This window comes from Miscanthus floridulus, chromosome 7, assembly GCF_019320115.1.
Source record: "Miscanthus floridulus cultivar M001 chromosome 7, ASM1932011v1, whole genome shotgun sequence".
Taxonomy (NCBI): Eukaryota; Viridiplantae; Streptophyta; class Magnoliopsida; order Poales; family Poaceae; genus Miscanthus; species Miscanthus floridulus.
The window spans coordinates 128155723-128161410 of record NC_089586.1 but is presented as its reverse complement, the minus strand read 5'-3'; the positions used below and the strand labels follow the sequence as shown (position 1 = coordinate 128161410).

General features: G+C 52.3%; 1 pseudogene; it reads left to right on the top strand.

The window, feature by feature from the left end:
• The first annotated feature begins 1156 nt into the window (after positions 1–1156).
• LOC136466259 (pentatricopeptide repeat-containing protein At5g27460-like) lies at positions 1157–2146 on the top strand (annotated as a pseudogene).
• Positions 2147–5688: the final 3542 nt, after the last annotated feature.

Genomic DNA, 5688 nt, shown 5'->3' with positions numbered 1-5688 from the left:
TTCGCAAGGAGGTGACGAACCCGAGCAGGCAACTAAAAAGGGTGGAGGAGGGAAAGAGGACGCGTCCCACGGCGGCCGAGCACGGCGGCGCCATGACTGACGGCGGCGAAACGCGCCAAACGCTCTACCTTGGCTCAAAAGGTGCCACAGCCGCGAGCACCAGGTGTCGGGGAGCGAGGCGGAGCTAGGCGCGCTTGATTTCGGGCAGTGGTGGAACACTGGCGGCGAATTTCTCTGGCGGGGGCTGTGGTGGCGCTCGGTGGCGAGAGAGCAGAGCTCGTGCTTGCAAAGCAGAGAGGCAGCGCGGGAGAGTGGAGTGGCGAGCGCAGCGGCTTCAGTAGATGAAGGCAAGCGCGTGGAGGTGGAGGCAGGCCGTGGCTGCCGCGCGGCGGGCGTCGCCGGCGCATGGCCGCCACGCGGCGGTCGCGCTCTAGCGTCGGTCGGAAAGCGGGGCGCGGGAACGGCGCGGCGCAGCGCGGAGACAGGCCGAGCGCGCGAGGTGGGCAGGGCCAGATGCGGTGCGGGCGAGCGGCGGGCGCGGAGCAGGCCGAGCCGGCTTCGGCCGTGGGCCGAGAAGCGAGGCGGTGGCCCGTGAAAGGATAGAAACATTTTTCAATTTTCTATTTTCAAGGAAATTTCAAATAACAGTTTTCAAATACCCTTTTGAGCAAGAAAATGACTTCTTTTGAAAATGGCCCAAAAATAAAAGTTGCTTAGAATTAAATCCTCTACAACTTTGCTTTTAAGACCAAAGTCCAATTCTTGCTAGATTTTGAATTATAAAAATAAAGTCAATTTTAACTCAAAACCCTAATTTTTGGAGAATTATTTTTAAAGCAAAATTTGGCAATAATTTAAATACAAACTTTGCTCCAAAAATTGTGCTAAATAATTCTAGATGATTTAGAATGATAGCCAAACATGTTTTACTAACCTAGCAAGCATAATTAGGGCAAAAACAACTCTAAACAAGTGTATGCAACATTCATGTTTTACGAACATGTTTCATATGTTTTGAAGCAGGGTTTCAGTTATTATTTACATGATTAGGCATGTATGATTAGGATGCTTGATGATGCATAATATGCATGATTTGTAGTGCCTAAATGCTGGCATAACACCGGGGTGTTACAATCCTCACTCTTTCAATGAAATCATGAAACTCTATGTTGCAACCTGTCAGTATGAGAAGGTCCTTAGTGTTATTGACCTCATGAAACGGAACAACATTCCCAGAAATGTTCTCTCCTACAACCTTTGGATGAATGCTTGTGCTGAAGTCTCTGGTGTTGCCTCAGTACAATCAGTGTTCCAGGAGATGTTGAATGATGAGACGGTCAAGGTTGGTTGGAGCACATACTGCACACTAGCCAACATTTTCAGGAAGAATGGACTGAACACTAAAGCGCAAGCTTGCCTTAGGAAAGCTGAAACAAAACTGTCACCAACAGGGCGCTTAGGATACTCTTTTGTAATGACATGTTATGCGGCTCTGAATGACAGCGATGGAGTTATGAGATTGTGGGAGGCTAGCAAAAGTGTGCCAGGTAGAATCCCCACTGCAAACTACATGACTGCTATATTATGTTCAATAAAAGTTGGCGACATCAGCCAGGCTGAGTGGATCTTTGGAAGCTAGGAAGGAGGGTGCAGGAAGCATGATGTGCGGGTTTCAAATGTTCTTCTTGGTGCTTATGTGAGGAATAGGTGGATTGAAAAGGCTGAGAGGCTCCACCTCCACATGCTAGAGAAAGGAGCATGTCCAAATTACAAGACATGGGAGATATTGATGGAGGGTTATGTTCAGAGTAGGCAGATGGACAAAGCTGTGGGTTGCATGAAGAAAGGTTTCTCTCTGTTGAAGAGTTGCCATTGGAGACCTCCACTTGAACTGATGGAGGCCATTGGCAAACATTTCGAAGAGCAAGGAAATTTTGACGATGCATATCGATACATTAAGGTTCTCCAGAGGTTTAACTTGACAAGCTTGCCCCTGTATAAGTCATTGATTCGAGCATATATCAATGCTGACGTTGTGCCACCGAATATCCTTGAGATGATTGCAAAAGATCAGATTGATATGGACGAAGAAATGGACCGGTTGATCATACTTGCTGGCAAGATAGATATCACATGCAATGGATAGTCTTTAATTGGAACAGGCAATCACCAGTCAAATGATAAATATCATTCATTTGACTTTGTCAATTAGAGCTGCAAAGTGAAGAGCGGCAAGTTGAACCTACAAATTACTAGATACAAAAAAAGGCGCTCCTAGAGACCTTGTTTGGTGTTCCTGCAGTCCTGCTAATCTGAACAACTCCGTCTTGGGAATCTTACAGTGTATTTGTGTGGAACGACCTGAACTAGCACAGAAGAATGCTTACAGCTTCTCAAGGATCACCTGAACCTCTGGACTATCAGAACCTCATCGAACCTGAATCAACATTCCCTAGTCATTACCTGTAATTAGTGGTGCAACCAGTTTTATGATGCAAGCACATAGCTTTGCTTATTTGTTTCTCAAAATCACTATCCACGAAAAGCTAGTTTGCAGCCCACGTAACATCTGCGTGTAACATCTCTCTTATGAATTGTTCTGGGAGAATTTCCCACTGATCAATCTCCAAAAACGTGCTTCGGCAGTGGGTTTGAACAAAGTGAATTGCAAATTTGGTTTCATTCTCAGAAGTACTTTTGCATACAAATTTAGAGTTAGTGTGTAACTGGCAAAATAGATGAGCTAGAGAATGCAGCCTTTTGTTTTCGTTTTTCAATAATGTTATTTGGAAATCAACTTTGATACCTTTTCATCTTTTCTTATAGAAAGCTTAACATCGATACATTACTTGCTCAAGTCATTAATATAGGACATTTAGACAACCAAAACAATCTAAAGCTTGTTTATTTTATTTGTGCAACCGAAGCATCCTTCTTTTTTGGTGGGGTGGGGTGGGGGGAGTTCAAAAGTTAGCACTCATGCCATTAGTGATGTGTCGGTGTTTCGGACCGGGGGTCCTCAACCAACCAGTGAATTTGAACTGCGTGCCCCTAATCCCGGATGGTGATGCAAAGAGACACAAGGTTTATACTGGTTCAGGCAATCGATGCCCTACGTCCAGTCTAAGAGATCGATCTTGTATTCCTTGCACCGAAGTGCTTGTAGTAGGGGGTTACAAGCTAGGGGAGAGAGGGAGCTAGTCCTAGGTCTTGGCAAGGTGTCATGTGGGCTGTCTAAGACGTTGCTCTTAGGTGGCTGGGATGTGTGCGTGTGTGTGTTACCAGGCGTTCCCCCACCCCCCTCTAAGTGGCCCATGTCCTCTCCTTTTATAGCTGAAGGGAGGACAAGGACAGTGCATGTGTTAACTATGCGGCGTCGTGCCAACAGGGGCGGCATGTCCGAGCCCTGTGGCCTATTCCTGTGGCGGCATGGCCATCGGAGTGGTCCATCCTTGGAACACTAGGGCGGCGTGCTAGTCCCATCCGATCCTGTGCGTCGTGAGAGCCCTGGGACTGCCTTGGAGTGGGTGCGGCGGCGGATGTGCACGTCACTATGGATGGACTGTGCGTGGGGCCGAGGCTTGATCTGTGCCGAGGCCGCACCGCAGTGGGGGGGGGGTTCTCGGCGGGCACGAACCCCAAGATAGCCGAGACCCTAGTGTACAGCACCGAGGCCTCGAGTGGGCGGCTGATCTGGTGCGTCGGCTTGGAGGCGGTGATGACCCAGGCCAAGTCATTCGTGCGATGTTGTTTTCGAGGCGGGGATCGCGGGACACAGTGTAGTGTGGGCGCTGATCGTGGGCACAGCGTTAGGACACAGTGACCGGTAATCCCCGCCGTGCCCTGTCTCAGCCGGTATGGAGCTAATGCGAACTCGGGTCCCGTCGGCCATTCTGTGGCGTCGAGCCATCGTCCGGCTGAGATTGCGGGAGTGGTTGAAGTATTAATGAGACATGACACGCTGTCGGGAGGGTCGGTCGAGGCGGGGGGCGACGGGCTGTGGACAAGCTGGCCTCGAGCGACACGGAGAATGAGGCCTCGCGTGAGACGGAGATCGGACTCCTTGTCGAGGCCTTCCGCGAGAGGCCTCGCGTGATACGGAGAATGCACCCCCTGCCGAGGCCTTCTGTGGAGAGCCTCGCGCGAGGTGGAGTTCACGTCAGGATGCCGAGACCTCCTACGCGAGGCTCAAGGCGAGGCGGAGGTCCCGGTGGGCCCGGTCGTGGCGGGTGAGGGGCCCACGGCTTACCTTCTAGCTTTATTTTTTGATGGGACTTTAGCGACCCCTTTGATGTTCGCTTGGGGTACCCCGTTCTAAGGTACCCGACAGTAGCCCCCGAGCCTCGGGGGGAGTGCGTGCACTCTCCTTGAGGGTTTGCCAAGGCTTGGTTTATACCCGCTCCGTAGGAATTGGGTTTTGTTTTTTGAGGTTCCGGTGGGTGCGCGCGAGCGCACCCGCCGGGTGTAGCTCCTGAGCCCCTAGAGGAGTGGAGTTACTCCTTCAGGGGCTTTTTTCATTTTCGCGTTTGAGCGAGTAGTTCTTATCGCATTTGCCGAGCCCATAAGCGCAAGTTCGGGTTGCGGGGGTCTCGGCGAGGCTACAGGAAAAGCCCTCTAGCCTCCGCATGGAGCGGGAGGTTCGTCAGGGGTCCCCCTGACTTTGAGTACGACCCTCACGCTTCCTTTTCGCTCGGAAGGAGGGGTGGAATGTGCTAGGCTACCCTCGATGGGCACGAGTGTGGACACTTCCGGTGAGCTGTTATCGGGTGAGTCCGAGTGGAGGCCCGTACCCCGTTCGCTAGGGGACGGCTAGTGGTCCAGAGACGCACTCCAAGAGTACCAGAGGGCTTCTCTAGTGGGTGCCGAGACCATTCGCTAGGCCTCGGTGGCTCGGTGCCTCCCTACGGTGGGATCCCATTCGGAGACTTCCCTGCCAGTCTTGGACACGACTTAGGACGCCCCGAGCGACTGTTTGCTCGGGCCTCGGCCATTCGTAGGCTCGCCCCGAAGCCATCCCTGACTCTGTTGTCCTAGGGCGGCTGTCGAAACCTCTTGGAGGCCCAGCCTTCGAACCCCTGGACCGTAACGGGCTCGGTGCCCTTTATCGTGTTTGTAACGAAACCTCTAGCGCGGATTTAGACCGCTTGTCCTTGTCTTGGGTGTCCTGGCCTTTTCATCCGACCCTCACATATCCTTTTCGTTCGGATGAAGGGTTTGTTTGCCGAGCCCATTCTGGTCTCGGCAAGGTTGCAGGAAGAGCCCCTAGCCTCTACGTGAGAGGGCCGTCAGGAGTTCCCCTAGCTTTTTATACGCCCCTCGCGCGTGAGGGTTTGTTTGCCGAGGCCCCTTTGGGCGTGAGCTCGGGTCGTGGGGTCTCGGCATATTTGCAGGAAGAGCCCCCTAGCCTCTGCACAGGGTGAGAGGGCCATCAGGAGCTCCCCTGTCTTTTTATATGACCCTCACGCTTCCTTTTCGCTCGGAAGGAGGGTTTGTTTTGCCGAGGCCCATCGAGTGCGAGCCGGGGTCGCTGGGTCTCGGCAAGGTTGCAGGAAGAGCCCCTTAGCCGCTGCATAGAGCGAGAAGGCCGTCGGGGGTTCCCCTGACTTTTTATGCGACCCTCACGCTTCCTTTTCGCTCGGAAGGAGGGGTGGAATGTGCCTCGCTACCCTCGATGGGCACGAGCGGTGG